At 40.3% G+C, this 27,383-nt stretch overlaps 1 protein-coding gene across 7 annotated transcripts in view; it reads left to right on the top strand.

Moving 5' to 3' along the window:
- Positions 1–27,383, top strand: part of FARS2 (phenylalanyl-tRNA synthetase 2, mitochondrial) — a 551,313-nt gene that overhangs the window by 54,571 nt on the left and 469,359 nt on the right. The window contains exon 1 of one of the 7 annotated variants that reach the window (XM_043590892.1): positions 27,111–27,162. The exons of the other annotated variants lie outside the window; for them this stretch is intronic. The gene's annotated coding sequence lies outside the window, so the exon portion shown is untranslated. Of the gene's footprint in view, positions 1–27,110; positions 27,163–27,383 lie in introns of those variants that run through there. 7 annotated transcript variants of the gene reach the window in all.

Raw genomic sequence — 27,383 nt, 5'->3', positions numbered from 1 at the left:
CATCTTGGTGCCCTTTCTTTTTGGAATGCAGGGTGCTCTTTTCATTGTGGCACCTGCTACTCCTATGTGTGGTCCTAACATAGTGGTTTCAGGTACCTCTCCCCACCTAGATCTGTGTTATCACAAGAACCCGAGGTGACTTGGGCGTACAAAATGGTTCTGCTTCAGTTGGGCTAAATGGGTCCCGAGAATCTGCGTTTCTAAGGAATGCCCACGTGATGCCAATGCTTGTCTGTGCACCACACTGGGGATAGCAAGCCTTTACCCTAGAAAGCCTACTTAATCTATGCCAGTGCCAGAGAGAAGCAAAGATGTTTGACTTGTCTGCTAATGTGGGATAGCATACTTAGCTAACCAAATACCTCTACCTAAATACTCTCATGGGGAGTCAAAGTTAAAAAATGTACCTGTTTCCTAGGTGCTAGATAGAGCTCTCAGAATTTTGTTAATATACTTGATACAACAGTTTTATATCTGTTTTATAGATGGGAAAATTGAGGCGCAGAGGGATTAAGTAGCTTGACCAAAGTCACATTAACTAACAGGTGAAAGAACAGGGCTTTGAACGCAGGCAGTATGACCTCACCATCCCAGCTTTGAAAGGATTGCTGTGTGCTTCCTCTTTGTCTAAGGTGTTATATCTGTGGGAAAGTGGAGTCAGATCATGGCTCAGAAATGAGTGTCTCGGTTTGGATAGTAGGGTTCCAGAGGGCAAGCTGTTTCCAGGTGTGTGGTTGGTATAAGGTATAACCAATAGAGAGTGGGCCATGCTATTCATGTTTAATGGGCAGGAGTAGTGGAGGAAGGGAGACAGGCCAGATGCTAGTAGTTGAGGAACAAGAGGGCATGTGTAGCAAACTTTTATTTTAGCATTACGATGCATCTGATACTATGGTTTACATTCATTATTTCTTTTGAAACTGATAATGATCTTATGGTACAGGTACAGATTTTAAAGATAAAGGAACTGAGGTTTGGACAGATGAAGTAATTTTCCCAAGGTCTACAGAGAGGAAGGTAATATAATTTTAAATTTGAAGTCAGTTGCTCTGTGGCCTTCCAGGGCAGGGCCTTAGAGTAGAAATTAAAATATAGAGGGGAGGTTAGAACTTGGTTGTTGACACTGCATTGTAAATGAGGTGCTTGGCCAACAGATAAGTGCAAGAACACAAGAGCTGCAAAGCAGAGTCCCCCAAGATCTCCCAGTGTAGGGCTGGTCCCCAGGCTGGACACAGGGCTGAAACTGCATGTAGGGTTGAATGGCTCCAAGTTTAAATCCGTTTCCATCTGGTTAGGATTAAATATTCTTCCTGACTTCCTGCTTCCTTCATCCCTGAGTCAGCCCAGGAGAGGCCAGTCCTGCTCTTACTTTGACTCCGGTCCCTGGGACACACACCCTCTGCTGCCACACTCTGCTTCCCTACAAGTGACAGATGTTTCTGCTTTCTTCCTCCCATCTTTCTGATTATTACATTTCTTGCCACAGACATTCCTCATTGCTCCAAATGTGAAAATCTGAGCTTATTTCCTTTAAATGAATTATTGTACAGCCTCATATGACCCCATATAAATCTCTTTAACAGAGAACTAAGCTGACAGCATGTGTGGTGTGCTTGGGGAATTCTCTGCCTCAGGATGCTCATAATGGAGGGAGTTGAATGGGGTTAGCTGGTGGGCACTGCTCATTTTTTTGGTAATCGTTGACCATATGGGACACCTCCAGAAGGTTCTCCATGAAGCTGCTCTGTGCATACGAATTCCAGACCCTCATGCAGTGTGAAATGCCTCTGGTCCCCTTCCTCTCTGGGTAAGAGAGCAGGCTTTACTCTCTGATGTGGCCCCTTTCCTCTTTATTCTTAAGATTAAAAGCCTGCCTTCCATTTTTTTCAAAAGGATTCTCTCTCTCTATTTTGTAAATGTTTATTTTGAGAGATGACAGGGATAGAGAAAATCCCAAGCAGACTCCATGCTATCAGTGTAGAGCCCAATGTGAGGCTCGATCTCACGAATCATGAGATGATGACTGAGCTGAAATCGAGTCAGTCACTTAAGGGCACCTGAGGGGCGCGTAGGTGACTCAGTTGGTTAAGTATCCGACTCTTGATTTTGGCTCAGGTCAAAATGATCTCTCTCTCCCTCTCTGTCCCTCCTCCGCCTGCCTGTCTGTCTCTCAAAATAAATAACATTGAAAAAAGAGTCTGTTGCTTAACTGACTGAGCCACCCAAGCACCCCTAAAAGAATACTATATGACAAAAAGATAAGAAATAAAAAGGGAAAAAACACCTCCATTTACCATCCTAAAACAGTGATTATCAGTTTTTAAACTTTTCTGCAATGATTTTTACATAGTTGTGCCTGTTGTTTTCTGTCTGCATTCCCCTTTATTGCTACATAATCTACATCATTACCATTTTAATGGTTGCATAATATTCTGTTGTGGTACTGTACCATTAATTATTTAGCTCTGTTGTTGACAAGTACATTGCTCCCACCTTTTCACAATTATTAACACCATAAGGTATATCTTTGTGCGTGTAAGAATTTCCATATTTTGAATTAGATTCTTATGAGAGAGTCCCAGGTGTGGCATTACTAGGTCAAAGAGTATGAAGAATTTTATGGCTTCTAAAACATATTGCCAGATTGCTTTCCAGAGGAGTGGAACCAATTTACAATGCCATCACAAAGTCATTTGTTTCCCAGATGGCTAGCCAGGGTTAGGGATGTGGCCTTTCAGAGTAGGAGAGGAGAAGGGTGTGTGTGTGTGGGGGGGTGTCTGCGTGTATGCACGTGTGCACGCAAAACTCATGGATTCCTGTGTGTGTTGATTTAAGCCTCAATGACATTATGCATTATTCTTGTTAATAGGAATATATTAGGTGTCTAATGCCAGTGTAGTAATTGTCCAGTTCAGTGTTTAGTATTGCAGTGTGTTAGACAAGGAATAAAGCAACTTATGTGTATTTCCTGTTTCTCTGGAATTTTGAAAATTTTTAAAATTGGCAAAGGTTAGTTAACAACCTTTAGCCACTGTGATGAGGTTCTTAGTGGCCCTCTCCTTTCTGAGAATACCTAATGATTTGGAAGTGAAGGTGGAATTTGAAGGAGTCCTAGGACAGGTAGGGGCATATGCTCAGGAGCAGGCCTACCTGGGCAGCAAAACTTTCCTCACCTGATAACTACAGTCTATCAGTTCCCTCACCTGATAACTACAGTCTTTCATAATGGAATGCTTGTGTTGAGGATTTTGAGGTCTTATCTAGGCCTCAGCTGGAAAGGTACTTTGCTTCATTAGTAATTTGTTCTAGATCTGTGCCATTACAGTTTCCTCTAATTCTTTGTTTCCCATTGGACTGTAAACATTAAATGCCTTAAAGAGGGACTGTACTTTTTTTTTTTTTTTAATTTTTAAAAAATTTTTTTTTTCAACGTTTATTTATTTTTGGGACAGAGAGAGACAGAGCATGAACAGGGGAGGGGCAGAGAGAGAGGGAGACACAGAATTGGAAACAGGCTCCAGGCTCCGAGCCATCAGCCCAGAGCCTGACGCGGGGCTCGAACTCACGGACCGCGAGACCGTGACCTGGCTGAAGTCGGACGCTTAACCGACTGCGCCACCCAGGCGCCCCTGGACTGTACTTTTTAAAATCGTTACTTTTTATACCTGTCCCCTGGATTGTCTAGCATATTATTTTGTATGTTATGTATGTAGTGGTGGCTTTGTGTCATCTGACTGACTGACTGAATGAATGAATGAATGGGGGAAATGAAGGCTGCATCCTCGTGGTCCCAGGAGTTCTACCAAAGCCTTGCAGTGACCTGACAGGACTGCACTGGTCCTGGGTTCTCATGTAAAACCTGCAGCGGATCTCCCAGGGGTAAAGGAGGAGGACACTTTGGTGGAGAAATTACCTGACAAAGGTAATGCTGGAAAAGACCTCTCACTTGTGTGTTTTACTTCCCACATCATCTCACAGGATCTCCTTGTTCAACAGATGAAGAAACCCAGCCTGGTAAGGCCAAGTGTCTTCCTCAAGATCATACAGATAGTGGATGACGACTGGGAACTCAGACCTGGTCCTTTGGTTCCTGCTCTGGTGTCCCTTCCACTACATGGTGTTGACAGAACTTAGGTCACTTGTTTTGCTACTCCTATCCCCCCATACCCTCAGATCTATGTTTGGAGTTTACTTTGCCATATGCCCACATTTCCCCTCTCTTGTAGCTGCACAGATGTGTTAAAGAGATTGTGACCTTGATGCAATAGTCAGATAGGGTCCAGAGCCATAGAGGTCAAGGGATAGCGCGGGATCCAAATTCAGTTTCATACAAAATTACAGCTTTGCGTTATCTCTGGATTTGAATATAAACTTTTTATTTCAGAGGAAGAATGCTCAGTGTTAGTTGTGGTACATGATTTGAGTGTGTATTTGCTGCAATTGTGACCCTAATAAAACTCTGATTATGATTCATACGTGCGGAGTAGAGATTTAAGGTTGTCAAGGGAGCATTAACTTTGAGTTTCTTGATTTCTCTTGTGTGACTGAAATCTAAACCTCAGTGTTGCATCGTCTGTGTGGTGTTTTTTCTTCCTTCCTCTTTGTAACCTCTCATCCTGAATGTGACAAGCACATTTGTTTGCACAGTTGAAGTTCTAAAGCTAAAGGCTTTAATAGTGAGGGAAGTGCCCGTGGTGAATGCCAAATGGCACCACTGAGGAGACAAAGCAGGAGGGAGAATGAACAGTCTCCGGGTCCTTCTAACAGCCATGTGATGTCTGCCCTGGGATTTGAATGATTTGTGGATGACTACAGCCTGCTCAGTCTGCAATGGCTTGAGGCCTCTCGAAATTGATGTTAACCACATAAGCTGTCAGTAGTTATAGCTACTGGGTAATCGGGTTTGAAATTTATGAGTATTTACATTTCAGAGGGCTTTTACTGTGTTTCTATAACTTTGGGGTAGAAATGTTTGTCCTTGGTATGACTGAATAGCTTACTTTATGCATGGTGCCACTGTTTAAAACTGTCTCAGAGTGTAAACCACTTTTTTCCTGGGAGAGCACAAAGATAATCTTGTTAATCCTATTTGTCGACTAGTGGACAGGATGGTTTCTAGCTCCATACTGCTTTCTGTGGAATAACCAGTAATATGGTTATACAGTAAAAGAAGCTAGAAGATTCTTAACACTGTGGATAAACATTTTGTTACAACTTGCTGAGGTAGGCACTTTTTTACTTTGTTTGGTCTCAAAGGGACTAATTTTTTTTTTTGTTTGTTTGTGATAGGAACTATAAGCTTGTTCTCAAAAATTTAGAAAATGAGGAAAAACTGAAAGAAGAGAGAAAATTAACCCAAGTTCCTTCTAGTTGAATGCAAGCCTCTTATAATGTTTCAAAATTGTCTGCCATTCCTTTCCTATATGTAATTTTTATGTGCTTGTAATCAGTCTATTTATGCAAGTGTTTTTTCTTTCTACTTAATGCATGTTTTTCCTTGTTATATAATTTCCTTTACAGATACCTGAATTTTTCATCAGGAGGCAGTTACTAAAATATTTGCTTATTCTGGCAGTGTCTGGACCACAGGCTCAGCCCTTTTTCATCAGTGGGGTTTTGCACTGCCCCTCAGTCATGGAGACAGACCTGGGTGCAATGTCTGTTCAGTCAGTAGTGATGGGCTCCCTCTTTCTTCTGAGAGAAATTGATTGGCACTGCTCCAGTATTTTCCCAATTACAAATTATCCTCTAGTGAGCTTTTTATGCATGAAGCTTGGTATATATTTAGGATTAGTTCTTTAGGGTGTTTTCTCAGAGTTGAATTGCTGTTCAAAAAAGATAAAACATTTTGATGTTACAGACACACACACAAAACATATACACAGGGTTTTATGTTGTATAATATTGTATATATTGTTTTCCATAAGTTGATACTACGAATGCCAAACATTGGAAACTAACCACACACTGCACCTTAATGTTGGTTATTATTGCTGTTTAAGCTTTGTTAACTTGATAAACAAAATAATAGCATTGAGTTTTTAATTTTTTGTTTGGTTGCCATTGAGTTTGAACATTCTGGCATATATTTGTTAATTATTTGATTTCCTGTTTTATGAATTACCTCAGCTCAGCTTACAGTTGTGGGTGGTGGTTAGGAAAGGGTGGTGCCTGTGGGAATCTTAAAGGGCAGGTGGTTAGAACACAGAGCTGCCCTGCACACTTGGTTTTGGGAGGACAGGATCCCACATTGTGCTTTATCTTCTGCCTTACCTTCACCCTACTCACATTGCTTCAAGATATGAGAATCTTTTAAGACTGAAGTAAAGGAAGGGGTGCCTGGCTGGCTCATTCAGTAGAGTGTGCGACTCTTGGTCTTAGGGTTGTGGGTTCAAGCCCCACACGGGGTATAGAGATTACTTAAAAATAAATCTTAAAAAAAAAAGTCTAAAAGGGAGAGTGTGAGGTTTTTATTTTTATCAAAAAAATGGGGCATGGATGTGAGAATTTTTTTACTTTTTAAATGTAGCCTGCTATAAAATTATTCTTCTTCCATTAATTCTTTTCTCAGTTTATTGAGTATCTACTGGGCCAGGTATTCCTAGCTGAGGGAGCGTGCCATATAATGGCCTCAAGGCAGAAAGACAGTGGTATGTCCTGGGAAGGCAGACAGAGCGCGGCACCCAGATGGTAACAAAACAGATAATGGGTGAGGTCACAGAAGCGGGAAGGAGCCCAGTGATGTGGAGATTTGTAGGTCCTGGTGAATGCTGAGGGTGAGCACTGAAGGATTTGAGCTGCACGGCTGTGGTTCTGTGTTACTCTCTAGAAGGATCACTGTAGAAATGGATTGGAGGTAGGCAAGAGAGGAAGCAGTGAGTCTCATTGGATGCCTACCAGTGTAGTCTAGGCATGAGATACTGGTGGCTTACATGCCCCTGCTTCTTAAACCATCTGTGGCAAAAGATCATAATTTTTTATTTCTATTCTATTGCTGATTTTTGTAAATTTTGAGAAACGTGAATTATTGGAAGAATGTGGCAGCCTAATTGTTCCAAAAGGATTTTTGTACCTACTTTTTTGTCCTTTCCTACCATAGGTTGGCACTAGGCACCTGCAGACCCCCCTTTGTGTAGCCCCGATTGTGACTGCTGTTCTAACATGCAGTACTACATCAGGCACTTTGTATGCATGGGGCAGTGGTGCACTGTTAACATTCTGTGCCAGTCAGTGTGCTGTGTACGGGATAAACAGACATGAAGTCAGCGGGGTCTCTGCCTTCTCTGATTCTGTAGTCTAGCTGAATTAGGGAAGAAGTAGATGAACCTGGGGTAGATGCATTAGGACTTACTGGTGGATTAGACATGGAAGATTTAAGGAGAAGTAGGAATCCAGGCTGACTGGCAGGAGCGAGGGTTATTGTTAAGACCTGGGGTGCGTGAGATTCATTTTAGCCTCGAGCTTTTCTGTTTAAAGAGAGGACATACTAATTTCCTAACAGCAAAATGATTTACATCTGATGCAGATTTGAAATGATTTCCAGGGAAGAAATCTAGATGGCTGGGGGATAGGGGTGGGAGGGAGCTTTACCTTTTAATTTATATCTCTGTATCTTTTTAATTTTGTAGTGTTTCTGTATATTACCTATCCAACAAAATATGTTTAAAACTAGGTTTTTTACAACAGCTGTGGATAAACTTGGAATAAGAAATGTGGAAGAGTTATATGATGAAAACTTTAAAGGGCTATGATAGGAGGGTTGAAGAAATGGAAAAAGGAAGAGTTTAGAAAGGAAGGCTCAATATTGAAAGGGGTCAGTTCTCTAGAAATTTGTAAAATCGGTGCTTTCCCAATTCAAAAGAGTTTTGTTGTTTATGGAGGGAGTTGGCAAATGATACAGAATTCATCTGCAAAAATAAAAATGTGAGAAAAACCTGGGAAATTCTGGAAAATGAAGAAGGAGCAGCACCTGGACTTACTGTATGTTAAGATACATTATGAAGCTATCATTACTTAAACGCTGGAACTGGGTAACTTCAACTTCTTGCTACAAAAGAAGAAATAGGCAGACAGATCAACAGAACAAAATAGTATCCAGAAGTAAACCTGAAGTGGACCTGAAATTGGATTATGATAATGATGGTTTTCAAACCACTGTAGAAAATAGATTTTCCAATAATTTAAATGTTCAGGGAAACAAGATTAAACAAAATGCATTTTTTTCTCTTTCATTCTTTACACCAAGGTGAATTCCCTATAGATCAAAGATTAAAGCATGAAAATACAAAGAAGTAAAACTGTAAGAAAACATGGATGGACTTATTTATAATTTTGGAATGGTGAAGACCTTTCTCTAAGCCATATATTTGTAACACACGTGGCTAAGAAAGAGTTGCCAGTAACTATCTTAATTTTAAAACAATTCTTAATTTTAAAAGAATTCATAATGAAAAATGAAATAATGAAAAACTATTAATCCAATAGTGTGTGTGTGTGTGTGTGTGTGTGTGTGTGAAAGAGAGAGAGAGAGAGAGAGAGAGAATTGGTAGTTTAAGAAAAAATATACAATATACAAAATATACAGGTATGTCAATGAGGTATTATTTTTGACCAGTTAGGCAAAAAAAAAAAATAAATAAATAAATAAATAAAATTCTAAGCGCTCATGAGAATTTCGGCAAACAGAAACTCTCACCACAAAAACATAAGATATACAGACAGTATCAAAGTAGATTGCGTATGCTTTTTTCCCTAGGAATCCCACCTTTAAAAAATCACCTTCCTTCTGTACTTACACAGTGATGTGCTAAGTTATGTGGGCAAGGATGCTTATTCTAGCATCATTTGCTATAGCAAAAACCTGGGAGACCAGAGCATCTCAGTGTGGCACTGGTTAAATAAATCCTGGCACCCCCAAATGGTAGTGTGATCTGTAGCTGTCCAAAGAGTGAGGAGTACGTATAATGTGCTGACAGAGGAAAAAATGCCAGTGCATGTTGTTCTTAAATGAAAAGCAAGATGTGGCCTATGACCCTGCTTATAGAAATACTCGAAGAGAATGTTTTAGATAGATTAAATAAATCCCCCACTCTTTCCAAAATAGGAAACATTAACTGTTGTAAGAAAGGTGACAAAGTAACTGAGGTAGAGATTGAGGGGGGGGTACTGTTGGAATTGTGTGTGTGTGTGTGTGTGTGTGTGTGTGTGTGTGTGTGCTTATAGTCTGTTCAATTATTTTTAACTCAACAGGGGTTATCTGAGTATGAGTTTATAGAGTTTTCTTTCTCTGTATTAGAACATTTATATATCTACACTCCTTAACAAATGTTATGTAGAAAAAATTCTGTAAAACTTTCTTGTAGATTGTGGTATGAGACTCAGATCAACTTAATTTGTTCATCCTGTCCTCTTTAGATATATGAAGCCCTGTTAAGATTGAGACCTTTTCAATTTTTGATCTTGGTGGTTTATCTAACTAAGAAGAGGGCCATCAGCCTCTTCTTAAGCTTAAACATGGTGCGGGGGGGGGGGGCTGGTGAGAATCTGAAGGTTTTTATTTTTTAATTAAAAAAAATTTTTTTTTAATGTTTTATTTTTGAGACAGAGAGAGACAGAGTATGAGCAGGGGAGGGGCAGAGAGAGAGGGAGACACAGAATCTGAAGCAGGCTCCAGGCTCTGAGCTGTCAGCACAGAGCCCGACGTGGGGCTTGTACCACAAACTGTGAGATCATGACCTGAGCCGAAGTTGGATGCTTAACTGACTGAGCCACCCAGGTGCCCTGAGAACCTGAAGGTTTGTAAGTGATGGAACTAGAGGCTCATGATTGGATCTCGCTGTCAGAATGAGAGACAAAAAGCCACTCACAGACTGCCTTCTTGCATAACTGTAATGCATTTCTGATCCATAGTGGTATAACATCTCCATTGTGGCCCCGTGTGAATTTACCCACTGTAGATTTCTTTGGGGGTAAAAGTTAGTTTAAATAATTTTCCATGCATCATAGGGTCTTCTGAATGTTAATGGGTTTTATGCAATAAACATATTCATTCACAAACCAAATTTAGGTACATAAAGCTCTTTGACTTCTAATGAGCTTTTTAGATGTGTGCAATGTCTGAAACTGGTAGATAATTTAGAAAAAAGCACATGATTTGGGACCATCTTCTGGAAGCAATTCAGATTATGAATGAAGCTGCAATCCTTGTGAATGTGCCTTTAATTCAAAAGTGATGCAGTTTCATTCATGGCATTCATTTATCCCCAGAAATTAAAGTATAAAAATTTCAATAAGAATTTCTTTTGGGTTTTGCTTGCTATTAATCTATAAGTTTCATAACTTACATTTGTATAGTATTTTCTTGTGTTCCAGAAGACTTTTTATTTTATTTTTTTACATTCTCACATTTCTTCCTAACAGCCCTGGGAATAGTCTTTATTATTTGAGGACTTATTGTTTGACATTGGAGGGCAATATCACCAACCTGGAAAAGACGTTAACAATGGTACAGAATATTATAGCAAGACAGGAGAAAGAACTGGGAATATCAAAACTTAAAGTTTGGGTTCATTTCTGTAGCTGCTGGGAATGTCCTCTTTGAAGAGGGTTTTGAAAAGTAGGATAATTTCCAGGATGTGCTAGAAATTATGAGGCACTTTATTCCTGCCTCCTATTCTGGCTGTTCTTTCTTAAAGAGCCATCTCTCAAAATTTCAAGACCCCAGTGGCAAGTATTGATTTATCGTTTTTAAGGGATCCAACCTGGACTTGAATAAACAATGGAGTGCCTAGTATGTGCCAGTGCTGGATGTGCTGGAGACAGCTGTTCAACGGCGGGGGCGCAGTCCCTTTCCTTAGGAGCTTCCATCTGATGCTTCCTTTTGGGGATGTGTGGTCACCAAGGAGGATTTGCCCCTGGCTTCCAGAGAACTTGGTGTTTAGTGGGGTTGCTGTCTGATCAATAGGAAGACCCAACACCGTGTATTCAGTGGTATAATAGGGGAAGCACAAGTTGCCAGGGAACCTATAGGCATGGCCTTTAACTGAAATTTGAGAAGAGAGGGAAAGAGACAGATACAGAGAGAGATTTTGCGTGTGTGTGTGTGTGTGTGTGTGTGTGTGTGTGTGTGTGTTTGTACGTGTGTATATTTGGAAGGTGGTAGGAGTGCAGAGCAAGCTTACCAGCAAAATACAAACAACCAATACCCTAAAAACAAATCTCAATGTTATTTAAACAGATAATGGTTAACTAGAGAATCATCTGAATCCCACGTTTGGGGATTCTTGTCTGTGAGGGATATGCCAGACAAATCCCAGGCTAGAATATGCCACAAAATCCTTACCTAGGTCCCAGGTTGTGCACACCCAGAGAGACTGTTGTCAGCTAGTTCTGGTTATGCAGTCACTTATACTTTACTGCTAGTTTTATACTTTCCTCTTTCTTTCTTTCTTTCTTTCTTTCTTTCTTTCTTTCTTTCTTTCTTTCTTTCTTTCTTTCTTTCTCTTTCTTCCTTCCTTCCTTCCTTCCTTCCTTCCTTCCTTCCTTCCTTCCTTCCTTCCTTAGCAAAGTATAAAAATTCATTGGATAAAAGCCAAGTGGTTTAGGGCCATACTTTATCGTCTTAGCTGATTCCCAACTGCATTTACCACTTACACATCACAACTTTCACAGCACAGATCTGTATGTATAGCTGTTTAATATGTGCTTTCCTTGTCAGTGACTTGATTGGGTATTTCCAGAAGATAATTCATTCTTTCCTTTTGTAAATTTTAATTCCAATATAGTTAAGATGCCAAATGTTATATTAGTTTTAGGTGTACATAGTGATTCAACAATTCTATACATTACTCAGTGCTCATCATGATAGTGTACTCTTAATCCCCTTCACCAATTCCCTCTCTCCTGTACCCCCACACCTGGTAACCATCAGTTTGTTCTCTGCAGGTAAGAGTCTGTTTCTTGTTGTTTTCTTTTTTCCTTTGTTCATTTATTTTGTTTCTTTATTTTACATATGAGTGAAATCATATAGTATTTGTTTTTTTCTGACTGACTTATTTCACTTGGCAGTGTACTGTAGCTCCATCCGTTGGATTCAGTGGTTGTTGGAGATGGTAAGATTTCATTCTTTTTTATGGCTGAATAATATCCCTATGTGTGTGTGTACCATATACCACATCTTTATCCATTCATCTGTTGATGGATACTTGGGATGCACCTATAATTTGGCTATTGTAAATAATGCTGTAGTAAACATAGGGGTGCATGTATCCCTTTGAATTGTGTTTTTGTATGTTTCGGGTAAATATCCGGTAGTGCGATTCCCAGATCATATGGTATTTCTATTTTTAATTATTTGAGGAACCTCCGTACTATTTACCACAACGGCTGCACCAGTTTGCATTTTCACCAACAGTGCATGAAGGTTCCTTTTTCTCCACATCCTTGCCAATACTTGCTGTTTCTTGTGTTTTTTATTTATTTTAGCCATTCTGATGGGTGTGAGGTGATATCTCATGGTAGTTTTGCTTGCATTTTCCTGATGATGAGTGATATTGAGCGTCTTTTCATGGGTCTGTTGGCCATCTGTATGTCATGTTTGGAGAAATGTCTGTTCGTGTTTTCTATCCTTTTTTAATTGGATTAATTTTTGGGTATTGAGTTTTATTAGTTCTTTGTATTTTTCAGATACTGACCCTTTATTGGATATGTCATTTGCAAATATCTTCTCCTATTCAGTAGGTTGCCTTTTAGTTTTGTTGATTGTTTCCCCAGAAAGTAATTTCTGATAGAGAATTCTTTAAGGACTCTGCTAAAATGTACTGGGAGCTCTTTTAGGACATTGATTTGTACAAGTCTTAACTGAGGGAAGAGTGTTCACAGGGAACAGCCTCAGCAAAGCCTTGGATTACTGAAAAACAGAAAATGGGTCAGGTAGGCTAGTTTGTGGCTTGGTTGGAGTCAGAGAGTTGTAGGAGGTGAATCTCTAGAGGGAAGCATTGTTTCCCAAAGCTTTGTTGACTTTGGAGTCACTTGGAAATGAAAAAATACTGATACTTGGCTCCTGCCTGCAGGCATTGTGACTTAGTTGGGATGGGGTATGCCAAGACATTGGAAGTTGCAAAGCTTCCCAGATTTCCATGTGTAGCAAAATTTGGGAACATCCAAGCCAATTTATGGAGGTCTGTATAATTATGCTGAGGCATAAGGATTTTATCCACAGAGACATTTTTTGGTATGGAAGAGCCACTAAATGATTTTTCTAGTAGAATGACTTAAAAAAAATTTTTTTTAATGTTTATTTAGTTTTGAGAGAGAGAGTGTGAGTAGGGGAGGAGCAGAGAGAGAGGGAGACACAGAATCTGAAGCAGGCTCCAGGCTCTGAGCTGTCAGCACAGAGCCCTACGTGGGGCTTGAACTCATGAGCCATGAAATCATGACCTGAGCTGAAGTTGGTAGCTTAACCAACTGAGCTATCCAGGTGCATCACCAGTAGAGTGACTTGATCAGACCTGTAGTTTGGAAGATATTGCTGGTTGTTTGGGGGAAAATAGATTGAGAAAGCTGAGACTGGACTAAGGGAATGTAGTCAAGGGTCCCTTAGATAAATAAAGGTGGCCTGATGGAGGCAATGACAGTAGGGATGGAAAGAGGAAGATGGATCCCTGAGATATTGAAGAGATGGATTCAGTAGAACTTGTGGTGGGCGGGATGGGGTGTGTGGGGCAGAGCCGAGTTATCACTTGATTGAGGCCAGTGGGAGCAGGGAAAGCAGGGATGATGTGGGGGAAGGGGTAGGTCGTTTCTGTGTTTTGGCAGGGATCACCAGCACTGCTGGATTCTCCTTCCAAGGAATAACTGAGGAAGTCTCTTGGGTCTCTACTAAGCACTGACCTTATGTGGTGAACTTCCTCTAGTCTGATTTCTTCTCAGTTAGAGCTTATATCTTGTCTGCTGTTTGAATGGATGTTTTTTCTCTAATGATTAATGATCTTGCATATCTTATATGCATTAAGCCATTGAGTAAGGGGATTCTCCCCATATTTGTGATCCATGGAAGGCCTGTTGGCCCTGTGGGTCAGTGGCATCTAAAAAGCTTATATTTCAGTTTGGGAAATATAAGTTTCATTACTCTTTCATATAATTGAATTGAGAATTTATATTACTTTTATCTGAGAAGATTCTTGAGAATTTTTGAGGCAACTTTTATATAGCAATCTGGATTTCTTTGAGAAAGAAATACAATCTGTGTAACAAAAGTTCAGTTGTGCTCTATTTCAGGAAAATCTAATATACAAAAATCTGAAATGATAAAGCTGGCAAATTGTGGGTGGAGATAATTGGTGGTTGATGATCTTGCTGATGGATTCTTGGTTTTGAAGAGGTTTAGGAATCTTTCATAACATAAGGTTTAAATTATTTGGATTTTAGGAATAATCTTTTGGGGTAAGGAACAGTCTGCCTGAATATTAGATAAACAACTAATATCGCTATGAAAATCTTGGACAAACGTTAATAAGGGTTAAGACCTCCGCATAATGATGGACAATGTCAGACAAGGTGAGTATTCCTTTATATATATGTGTTTTCTGACCTTTCCCCATTATCATAGCTTTGTGGATAGTTGTCTCATCTCTTTACATGTTTGTGACACCTGCAGAACCCCATAGTAAAATCAAACACTGTGTGACATTTTGGTCTGTTGATGTGAATGTGATTCTAAAGTCATAAATTACATGTAATGAATTTCACTGTAGATTTACTGAGGTAAATAAGTTTTGAAGCCAGAAATTACAGTTAGAAGGGAAATTCATTTAATGGTAAGACGAAGGAGCTAAGATAATTTATGAAAATATAATCTGGAAAAAAAACATTCCACAGTTTGAGAAATAGTAAGAGTAAGTTCTTAAGTATTTGCGGTGAAGTAATAGCTCTCCCCATCTTCCAAAGAAAGAATGATATACTAGCAACAAAACATGTATTTCCCAAAGCATCAAGATACACCATTGGCAACATATTATTTTGAAAAGAATGTTTTGTTTCTAAAGAGTAAGATGATTTTTGGAGAAAGGGGGAATAGAGGGCACCCAAACACCTAACACACTTATGATGGGCTGGTTATACATGCATGTTCAGAGGTAAATGACCATGATAAACAACCATATAGGAACCTGCTTCATATGAAATGAAATCATTTGCCTCCTGCCGCCTTGCATGGCATCAACAAATGAGTTGTGCATTAGAAATAAAGCAGCATATTCTGCTTGTGCTCACTCTGTCATCTGCAAGGGCTTCATTATGGAGAGGCATGCTGGTGGCTATCCAGATGCTTAACTGGCAGCCTTCACTGACTAATGGAGCCATATTTGTGTTGGCTGACATCTGGTTTTAGAAGTTATTTATAAAGAAAAGATCGTTGTAATCCAAACAGAGAGATTTTTAAATGTCAGATGTACTGTGCAAGATACATCTAGGTTGGGTGGCACTGTAGGAAGGATTAGCTGCTTTTCTAAACACTCATATGTGCTGAGTGTTTTTTCTGTATGCAAGTAGTATTTCCATATAGCATGTTATAAACAAAATACTTGAAATAAACAGATTTTTGTAGTTTTGAGCATTGTAAATAGGACTATAATATCACCAAAATGACACATTACTAAACCAAACAGTTTCATGGGACAACATGTGAAGACCTTATAAGTCCACTGTCCTGTCCTCATAGTGAGAAAATAAGATCAACAAACTGAAAATCAACAATTCTTCTCAGATCCATGAGAGAATCGAGGTCACAGAGTAAATTGCTGGCCCAAGAAATGGAAAGAGGAGTGCATAGCAAGAATCACGGTTCACCAGAAGTAGAAGTCCAAGAGTAGAGCCCTCCCATGCCCAGCCCTTGCTCCCCTCCCCCCTGCCCTTCCCCCACCAGGACTGTTAGGAACAGTTAAACTGTAACAGGTGAATTTCTAGAGGCTTGTGGGTGAGAGTTAAAAACTACCAGGGCCTTGTATTTGGGAGAAGGGCTCTGCGCTTTCATAATTTTTACTTCCAGAAACCCCACCAGAGTCTCAGAAAAGTCCTCTCCTGTTTCTGGCAGTAGGAGGGGAAAAGAAACCATTTTGAAATATATCCAAAGCATTCTGTTCTCCTTAACAAAAGCCTGCCATAAAAGATACTACTTTACTAAAGCCTAACAGACCTGGGTTTTACCTAACAGAACCTAACTGACTTGGGGAATGGGAAATACCCATTTCCAGCCCATTCTAGACTTTTGGTTTCACCTTAGGGGGAAGAAGAAATCTGAGTAACACCTGTGAAAGTCACAGTCCAGGGGCACAGGCTCCCTAAAAGGCTGAGACCTAATTATAGCACTATGTACCTTACTACCATATCAGTCATGGTCCTGGATAATAACATGGGATTATCAACAGCAAGGCTCAAACTCTTGTAAGAGAAAGCCTAAGGCATCAGGAAAGACAAAAACAGCGACACTAGAGGAATTTTTAGCCTCTTGCCACCTAAAACCAACAGTAAACGCAGCTTACCTCCTAGCCAGATACACATACAACCTCACACTAAAGGCCTTAGTTCCTTTTACACAATGCATCATGTCTGGCTTTCAACAAAAGATTACAAGGCACACTAAAACACAGTTTGAAGAGACAAATGAAGCATCAGAAGAACCATAGTCAGATACAGAAGAGATTATTGAATGATCAGACTGAGCACTTAAAATATGTATAATTAATATGCTAAGGGTTCTAATGGAAAAAGTGGGCAAAATTCAAGAACAGATAGATATAAGCAGAGAGGTGGAAACTCTGGAAAGAATCAGAATTAATGCTAGAAATGAAACACTGTAAGAGAAATGAAGAATGCCTTTTGGGTCCCCAGTAGACTGGACTGGGGCCAAGGAAACAGTCAATGAGTTTGCAGATTCGTCAAGAGAAACTTGCCCAACTGAAAAGCAAAGGGAAAAAAAGAAAAAAAAATTACCAGAACAGAATGTTTAAGAACTATAGGACAATTAAAAGCTATAAAATATGTGTATTGGGAATACCAAAAGAATAAAGAGGAAAAGAAGAAATATTTGAAGTAATAATGGCTGAGACATTTCCCCAAATTGATGACAGTCATCAAACCACAAATCTAGGAAGCACAGAGAACGCTATGCAGGCAAATTTCAAAAAATCTGTGCTTAGACATAGCAGATTAAAACTGCAGAAAAAGACAAAAGAGAAAATCTTGAGTAAATCCAGAAGAGATAAATACCTTACCTGTATAAGGCTCAAGGGTAAGAATTACACTAGATTTCTATTCAGAATCCACATAAGCAAATCAGAAAAAACAGTTAACCTTGAAGTCTGTACAGGCGTATCTTGTTTTACTGTCCTTTGCTTTACTGAATTTTGCACATTCTGTGTTTTTTGCAAATTGAAGGTTTGTGGCAATCCTGCATCAAACAAGTATGTTGGTGCCATTTTTCCAACAACAATTTCTCACTTCATGTTTCTGTGTCATATTTTGATAACCCTCACAATATTTCAAACTTTTCCATGATTATTATATTTGGTATAGTGCTCTGTGACCAGTGATCTTTAATGTTCCTCTTGTAATTGTTTTGAGGTGCCACAAGTGTGCCAGGATAAGATGGTGAACTGAATTAATAAATACTGTCTGTATTCTGACTGCACCACTGACCAGCTGTTCCCCCATTTCTTGGGCCTCCCTATTTCCTAAGACATAGGAATATTGAAATTAAGCCAGTTACCCTATCATGGCTTCTAACTGTTCAAGTGAAAGGAAGAGTTGTACGTCTCTCACTTTAAATTGAAAGCTAGAAATGATGAAGCTTAGTGAGGAAGTCATGTCAAATGCCGAGACAGGCAGAAGGTAGGCCACTTGTACCAAAAAGCTAGCCAAGTTGTGAATGCAAAGGAAAAGTTCTTGAAGAAAATTAAAAGTGCTGCTCCAGGGATCACACGAATGATGAGAAAGCAAAGTAGCTTGTTTACTGATATGTAGAAAGTTTTAGCGGCTTGGATAGAAGATCAAACCAGCTACAACATTCCCTTAGACCAAATGCTAATCCAGACCAAGGCCCTAACTCTCTTCAATTCTGTGAAGGGGAGAGAGACATGGAAGCTGCTAAAGAAAAGTTTGAAGCTAGAAGGGGTTCACGAAGTTTAAGGGAAGAATCCATATTTGTAATATCAAAGTGCAAGGTAAAGCAGCAGGGCTAATGTAGAAACTGTAGCTGGTTATCTAGAAGATATAGCTAGCTAAGATAATTCATGAAGGTGGCTGCATTAAACAGCAGGTGTTCAATGTAGACCAAACAGCCTTCTATTGGAAGATGTCATCTAGGACTTTCATAGTAGGAGAGGAGAGGTCAGTGTCTGACCTCAAAGCTTTAAAGGACAGACTGACTCTCCTGTCAGGGTATAAAGCAGCTGGTGACTTCAAGTTGAAGTCAGTGCTCATTTGCCATTCCAAAATCCTAGGGCCCTTAAGAATTATGTTAAACTATTCTGCCTGTGCCCTGTAAATGGAACAACAAAGCCTGGATGGTAGCACATCTGTTTACAACATGATTTAACTGAATATTTTAAGCCCACTGTTGAGACCTACTGCTCAGAAAAAAGAAAAACAAACAAAAGATTCCCCTTAAAATATTCCTGCTTGTTGACAGTGCACCTGGTCAGCCAAGACATCAGTTGGAGATGTACAACATGATGTTGTTTTCATGCCTGCTGACACAGCATCCATTCTCCAGCCCATGGATCAAGGAGTAACTTCAACTTTCAAGTTTTATTATTTAACAAATACATATTGTAAGGCTAGAACTGCCATAAAGAGTGATTCCTCTGATGGTTCTAAGCAAAGTCAATTGAAAACCTTCAGGAACAGATTCACCATTTTCCATGCCATTAAGAAAATTGGTGACTGATGGGAAGAGGTCAAGATACCAACATGAATAGGATTTTGGAAGAAGTTGATTCTCATTCTCGTGGATGACTTTGAGGGGTTCAGGACTTTATTGGGGCAAGTGACTACAGTTGGGGTGGAAACAGCCAGAGAACTAGTATTAGAAGTGGAGCCTGAGGATGTGACTGCACTGCTGCCATCTTGTGATCAAAGTTGAACGGATGAGGAGCTGCTTGTTACAGATGAGCAAAGAAAGTGGGTTCCTGGTGACGATGCCGTGAAGGCTGTTGCAATGCAACAGAAGATTTAGAATATTACATAACTTAGTTGATAAATGCAGTGCCAGGGTTTGAAAGGATGGTCTCCAATTTGAAAGAAATTCTATTGTGGGTAAAATGCTACCAAACAGCATTACAAGCCACAGAGAAATTGTTCCTGAGGGGAGGACTCAGTAGGTGTGGCTGACTTCATTGTTGTATTATTTAAGATATTGCCGTAGGGGCGCTTCGGTGGCTCAGTAGGTTAAGTGTCAGACTTTGTCCTAAGTCATGATCTCGTGGTTCACGGGTTCAAGCCCCACGTCGGGAACCGTGCTGACAGTCCAGAGTCTGGAGCCTGCTTCAGATTCTGTGTCTCCCTCTCTCTCTCTCTGCCCCTCCCCTGCTCATGCTCTCTCTGTCTCGGTCTCTCTCTCAAAAATAAAAATTAAAAATAAAAAAAAAAGAATTGTCGTAGCCACCCCATCCTTCAGCAACCACCACCCTGATCAGTCAGCAGCCAGCAACATGGAGGCAAGATCCTCCACCAGTAAAGAGATTACAACTTGATGAAAGGTCAGATGATGGTCAACGCTTTTTAGTAATAAACGTGTTTTTTAAATAGTTATGCACATTGTTTTTCAGGCATGATGCTATTGCATACCTAATAGATGCCAGTAAATATAGCTTTTATATGCACTAGGAAAAATTAATTTGGCTCATTTTATTATGATATTCACTTCATTGTGATGGTCTGGAACTGAACTCACAATATCTTTGAAAAAATGCTATAATCTAGTAAAATTATCCTGCAGAAGTGACAGAAGAGTGCAGAAGAGTTTCTCAAAAATTGAAGGAACTTTTCATTAGTAAATCTGTCTGGCAGGAAGTGTTAAAAAAAGTTCTTCAGAGAGAAGGGAAATGATACAGGTCAGAAACTTGGATCTACATAAAGAAAGGAGCAGTGTCAGAGAAGGAATAAGTCCAGGGGCTTCTTGCTTCCCTCTCCTGAGGCACTGGTGCCATGCCTGGCACCCAGTATCCATGCCCACACCCATGCTGAATAATACAGACATGGAATTTTATGACTTGTTAGTTTTAAAAAGGGTGAATTTCTCAACTTGCAGCCTCAGTCTCTATGCTTAAAAATTACTGAAATGGACATAGCAGGATCTCTGGCTCATGGAAGAGTAGAACCTCCAAAGACTCTGGGCTAAAGTGCAAAGAACAAATAAATACCAAATAAATACCAAAACAAAATAAATACCAAAAGTCTTGTTCCCTTCAGCTCTGTGTATGTTAATCATGCACCTTATTGTCTCTTATGTAACAAATTTTTGTTATATAGTATCACTCTGCCAGTGGTATCATTTTGAGGTGAATCTCTCAGACCTTAAAGGAAAAGGAATTGAATACTACTAAGTGTAGACATACGAGCTCTTGAAAAGACAAATGTTATTGTAGCTTTCCAAACTAGAAATGAAAAGGGCACTGAAGCATCTTATATGTTTTAAATTTTCGTAAGTTACTATTGATGGCTATCAACCACATAAAAAAAATCTCTTGGGGTAATCCCCCTCTCTTTCTTAAAAAAATTTGTCTTGAGACAAATGTGAGAAAGCACTGTGGATTATTCCCGGTAGTGAATGGTGCATTTCTTGCTATGACCTCATAAGGAACCATTGTTAGGGAACTTCATGCACCTGTAGGAGTCCATGGTTGGCCCTAAGGTTTTTGATTCTTTTACCCAGGAAGCTGAGTTTTGGTGACCTGAGGGATGTTGACCACAGTTAGCTTTTTTCCTGTTTGGCTTTTTGTCTTTTTTTGTTTGTTCTTTTTATTTTTTTTCTTTAAAATTATTTCCTTTTTTTAAAAAAATTATTTTACTTTCATTTGTCCTCATTCTTTTTTCTTTATTTTTCTTTTATTTTTCAAGTCTCTCATTTTTTTCTTTTTTATGTTTTTCTTTTTTATTGATTTAAAATTTTTTAGTATTGTTGTTAGTATTATTAGTGTAGTTAGCAAGTTACCATGCTGCAGGGTTTTGCACCATCTGTACTGATGATGACATTCGTATTGACAGCAGCTTCTTATGACTATTGGCCAGGCAGCTTTACCAAGGTCATGTTGACTCAGCATATTATGGGACAAAGGTGGCTGTGAATGTCATTAATAGATTCCGGCAGAGATTTTCTAGCCCCCAGAGACTATTCCTTGAAGTCTGAAACATGAAGGTCTCGAATTATCCTAATAATGTGAAACTGTTTGACATGATCTTGATCCAGGACCATTCTACCTGGTCAGGGTGTCTACTAGTGGAGGAGAGATATTTGATTACGTGGTGGACCATGGCTACATGAGAAAGAGGCTTGTAGCACATTTTCTGGACAGTGTCCATGTACAGTGCTACCACCAGAAGAGTGTTGTCCACAGGGACTTAGAGCCAGAGAACTTGCTTTTTGTTGTTGACCTTAATGTCGAGGTTGTGGCCTTTGGCTTTGGTAATGTGTTCACCATCGTGAATGCATAAGCTGAATACCTCTTGTGGCAGACCTCCTTATTCTCTGGAATTTTTTTGGAGTCATAATTATGATGCCCCCAAGTGGATATTTGGAGCATTGGAATCATCCTTTTTTTATTATGGTCACCAGTTTCCTACATTTTGAGGGATTGGAATTCAAAGACCTGTGGGCTTAGGTATTGGATGGAGTATATGACTTTTCTTTCATCATGTCCATAGAGAGTGAAAGCCTGCTTAAGAAATTCCTGATCTACAACCACAGTGACAGAGACATTTTAGAGGAAATTATGAGGGATTCATGGATAGACATGGGCCCTGAAGAGGAACTGAGGCCTTCCATTGAGCCACTCCCTGACTACAAGGATCCCTGGCAGTCTGAGTCGATGCTGTCCATGGGCTACAAGTGGGAAGAGATCCACGACTCAATGATAGGCCTGAGGCATGAAGAATTAAAGACCATCTGCTGGCTTTGGACTACTAAGACACCCCAGCTGGAGGGCACTCTGTCACTGTGAAGTCCCTGCCTACAGCTGATCCCAAGAACAGTGTTGTCTTTCCCCGTCCCATGTGGTGGAGACAAGTGTCTCTGTCAACCTAAGCAGCAGAGTGCTGTCATTCCCACCTTTACTTTGTTCTCTAAGACAGAAAATCAGTGGCATGAGGACCAGGAGCCTGTGTCGAAGGCCAGCAGAACAGCCAAGGTGACTGTAATTCCCAACCTGGTCAGGAGATGAAGACTACCATTTGAACAAAACTCTCCCACATTGTCCCTGTCGTCTTCTCATTCCCCCTACAATGCCAGCAATGGTGGTGGAGCCCTAGGTGGCTCCAGCTTTCTCCAGCTGTATGCATGTGGCCTGGCCACCTCAGGGGACTTTGTCCAGTGGAGGATGGAAGTGTGCCAAGTGCTGTGGGGTCTGTCTGTTGGGTTCGAGCTATCTGGCATTTTTAAGGCATTCAAAACCATTGTGGCAAAAATAACTGTGATGCTGCAATTTATGGGATTTCCAGGGGCCCCCTGTGGAGTGGAGAGGCCAGTCTCTCTACTCACACCTGGTGAAACTTCAGAGACTAGACTGTACCTGGAACCTTCCTCCTTTCTCCTTCTCCTCTCCCTCCATTCTTCTGTGTTTGTGGGGAGGGGAGATGGTTTTGTAAAATAAACACTATTAAATATTAACGGGTAAGCATTTAATATCTTCCTGATTGGCTTTTGATGATGGACTATGGGAGGTGATTACTGATTTGAATGGATCTCGTGTGTGTTTGTCTTAGTGTAGCATTGTCACTGCCTTGAGCAGATTGTATAATGGTATTAACACTAACAAGTGACAGTAGCATTTACTGTTTTCAAAGACTTTCTCTGCCTTTCTAATTCATTTTAGCTACAGATCCCCATTTAGCTAATTGGCAAGTGAATGCTGAGGGAGGGTAAGCAGCTTGATGATAACGTGGAGCAGGTGAGGGCAGAGATCATGTCCTGAGCTAGTGTTCTCTACTAGGTGCTCTGTGGCTCCCATGGGCCAGATGTGGGGTCAGGAGACGCCCAGGTTTTGACATCCTTTTGAGTTTTGATATACTTACCTCTTAAATGAATAATTCAGTCATATGAGGGATGAGACAACCAGCCATTTTGTGTAGCACTTTTCAGAGCTTCTTGTGAATTAATTTGTCTGCAGTCCTTGAAGCAGGACATGGTCCTGAGTACAAATTCTTCCTTGAAAATGTGAAAGAAAAATGAAACTGTCCAGAGTGCTAGAAACACTAAGGGGTGTATAGAACCCTATTTATAGGAGGGATGGTGCCTTGTAGGCCCTTTGGCATGAAGCTGGCCACCTTGGTGTGACAGCTTTTGGAGGGGCCTCATCCAGATCTTCTTCTCTTCTCCTGCCTCACATTAAATCCTTACGAGCTAGAGAGCAAACGTGGACTGATGACTTCAGGCTGAATATCTGTTGTATATTTTAAGTTCACTTGTTGAGTTGGAAGAGCCTCTCTCCCTAGCCCAATCCTTTTCTATTAATGTACTAAGTAATGTATGCAAGTACTTAATGTTTTGACTCCTGAGGGGATGTTAGAAGCCATAATAATATTATCAATAATATTTGTCAAACAAATGTATATATTGGGCAGCTACCATGTGCCCCAATAGTACCGGAGGTAGAGAGGTGAGCTCACATCTCCATGCCCAGGGTTCAGCCACAGTGGCAGACCGTCTGAGCTGCAGTGTGCTTCTGTCCTCTCAGACCATCCCCAGGCATTTAGGGTGGGACCTGAGCTGCTTCTGGTCAGACTGCTTAGTGAGGCCGCTGAAGAATTAAGGAAAGTCCTTGGATTGAAAATTTAGTGGTAGGTTTTTGGCGTGTCCTTTTCCTAAGGTGCAATCTTTTTTGGCATGGACCTTCTTGAATATGACTGGTATGGTGCCTGGCACATAACAGCATTCACCAAATAACGTTTTTCTCTTTTCTCTGCAATGTAGATACAAAAAAAGAGAAGTCCATGGTATTTCAGAAGAGAGCTAGAGCACTGTGTATAGCTGAGATGTATCAGGAATGTTTTCCGGATGAGGCTGATATGAGGCAAGAATTAAAGCATAGGGTCATTCATTTATTCACCTGATGCTATAGTCTACCTAGCATATTTCAAGTGTTGCTGTGAAATGAGAATATAACAGTCACAAATTACAAACACAGGTGTTTGCAATCTGGTGAGTCAGACAAATGTTCATTAAGTAATCATGTAAATAAACATAAATTTACATGGGAAACAACCTAAATATCCCATGGGAAAATGATGAAATAAATTGTAATTTGTTTTTTTGACTTAATATAATGTAGCCATTGATATTGTTTCAACAACTTGTAAAATGATTGCAGTAACTTACGTTGGGTATTTAAAAAGGGAGATATAAGATAGTCCCTACTTTTTTTTTTAAATGTTTATTTTTGACAGAGAGAGAGAGAGAGAGACAGACAGACAGAGCATGAGCGGGGGAGGGGCAGAGAGAGAGGGAGACACAGAATCTGAAGCAGGCTCTAGGCTCTGAGCTGTCAGCACAGAGCCTGATGCGGGACTCGAACTCACAGACCTCGAGATCATGACCTGAGCCTAAGTCAGAGGCTCCACCGACTGAGCCACCCAGTCGCCCCAGTATAGTCCCTACTTTGTAAAAACAGTACATGTTTGCCTATGCATAGGAAAGCTGATTATACAACACATTGAACAGTGGGTATTCCTAGTGATATCATTGTGGAGCATAGAGCATGTTCTCATTAAAAAGGACTGTTGTTGCCAGAAAGTGAGCAGATTGGTTTTTCCATTGTTTGAATTCACAATTAGATGATTTGCATGCTTTAAATGAGGAACTAAAGCTTTAACTGGTATTCTTTCTTGGCTGTTTTGGTTTGGTTTTGATGGTGAGGGGGGAAGTAAGCTAAAATGTCACTGAGGACTCCTGCTGAGTGGGTTCTGGTGGAAACTGTCTTCTAGTGCTTTCCCTGGAGATGTGAGGTCCAGGAACAGAGTCTCTCTCAGTGCTACCCCTGCAGGACTCACCTTCCTTGGTCTGCTGTGGGTCTTGCTTTGCTTTGGGTTTTGTCTCTATTGGAAGATAAAAAAAATTTGTATCCAGAGGGCAAGTCCCAGAAATGCTTCCAGAGATGATGGTGGGAATTTGATTTCCTTTGTTATTAGTCAGTATTTGGGTTGTTTTGGGTTAGTTCCATTATTTTATAAGCAAAAGCTTCCATCTTCTCTAATCCCTATCAGAAATTATTATTTTGTTGGAAAGTTGGGGTGTTACTACTTTTATTAGCTTAAGACAACAATAATTCTGTTTCTAAATGGGTCTTTTGTTTTGCTTTGTTTTGTTTTTTAAAGCATCTGTGTGTTTTTTAGTTGAAAATTAAAAGTATGATAGAGGTACTGATGATATACTCACAGGATTAGATTATGGCATATAATTTAATTATCATAAGATGTGAAAATTCTAGAAAGTTTTCCTCTGATTTGTAATGTTTTCCTTGTAAAGAAAATTTTTCTTTATGTTCTAGTACTTATTTCAAACACCTCCTGAGTCATTAAAGTGATGTAGTTCTGATGGATAGAATAGCATTTCTGCAACCTTCCGTGCCATCTTGGATTTGCCCTGCTCTGCACAATAGAGGTAGCAAGACTTGGCCTTATGAGGGTAGAGTTCTTTTTCTATAACGGTTTAAGAGATGGTCAAAAGACCTCCTGCTGCTTTCCTTATATGCAAAATTACATAAGTAGCAAGTTATACTTCTAAGTCTTACAGACTTTTCATCATGAGTCTCTGTTGAAATATGAACATCTAGGATGGAGAGCAGTGGTCATCCAGAGTCTTGCCGGGATTTCCTGTCAGTCACCCGGAGGACAGAGTGGAATGACCAGGCTGAGGAAGGTCTCGTTACTGCTGGGCCTTAGGGAGGAGCAGGCAAGAAGCTCCTCACCGAGGACTTTGCACGGCTGACTCTGGTTCTGCAGTGACGGCAGCTCCTATTGTACCAGGCTGTGAAATTATTCAGAAAAGAGTAGGGATAATGCATATACATTTTACTTGCTTGAAACTAATAGGCGACTTCCTTCTGGGATTTGCTCTCTATGCCAATTAATTTATAATCTGTTCCACTTTCTCTTCCCTTACCTGCCAATCACTGCTCTTTTTAGTGGTAACTGCAGGGAAGAGACTAGGATTTTCTACCAAGGTGTGTGTTACAGCTCCTTACATTGTTGTGTGAACACGCGGGCCCTCTCACCTCTCAGACATCATCCCTTCCCGTTCTTAGTTCTTGGGCTGCTACTCGCACGTTTTGTGAACATACTGGTGAAGGAGCAGTTGAGCCATTTTGGTGGAGCGAATTTCCATTGACCGGCGTATGAGGAGGGCACGCTCAGGGACCCCAAACATAGGTATATGATACACTGCGTGCAAACAGTGCTAGAGGAAACCTAGCTCTTTCTCTAACAATTCAGCGTGATGAATGATGGAATCTACCTTTCCTCTGTCTCTCTGGGCTTGGCTCGCGGCCCCCAGGGTGCAGTCTTGCATCTCGGAGGACGGGCGCTAAGGTTGCCGCGTGCAGTTGACAGGGAATCAGACTGACTTTCCACCGAGAATGGACCACAGATTTCCTGTGTCACTTCCCTGCCTCCTCAGACTGTCATGTGGAGAGACATGCCATTCTGCTGCAGGAAGGCGTTTGTTAGCAAGCCCCTGCAAACATCTGGTTCCTTGTACCTCCCATGCATCCAGCAGGTGCAGATTGAGAGAAATCTGAGCATTGTTCAAAAATGGCTTTTACTTTTAAAATGTTTCTTTTAATTTTGTCAAGTCTTTTTATATTAAAAAGAGTGTTTCTCTGTTGCTTTTCTGTTCCCTAGATATATGGCATATCAGTTCCTCTGGCTATTTCATCCCCCTGTAAGCTGGCAGCTCTGGTGGGTATTTTAAAGTCTGTAGGTTTTTCTTTTTTTCCTTTTGACAAAGGGGAGAGGAATTGCTGGCATACTGCGTGCCAGAGCGCTGAAGCAAATCTATTTCCAGCTTGAATATAGCAGCTAAAGAAATTTCCAGAGTGGTGCATTATTTATTTTTCTTCCCTGATGCTAAGTCTCATAATGGGGATGCTGAGTGCGGTCCTCTTTGTCGTTCAGCAGCA

Source organism: Prionailurus bengalensis, chromosome B2 (assembly GCF_016509475.1).
Source record: "Prionailurus bengalensis isolate Pbe53 chromosome B2, Fcat_Pben_1.1_paternal_pri, whole genome shotgun sequence".
Classification (NCBI taxonomy): Eukaryota; Metazoa; Chordata; class Mammalia; order Carnivora; family Felidae; genus Prionailurus; species Prionailurus bengalensis.
This window is presented reverse-complemented; position numbering and strand designations above follow the sequence as displayed.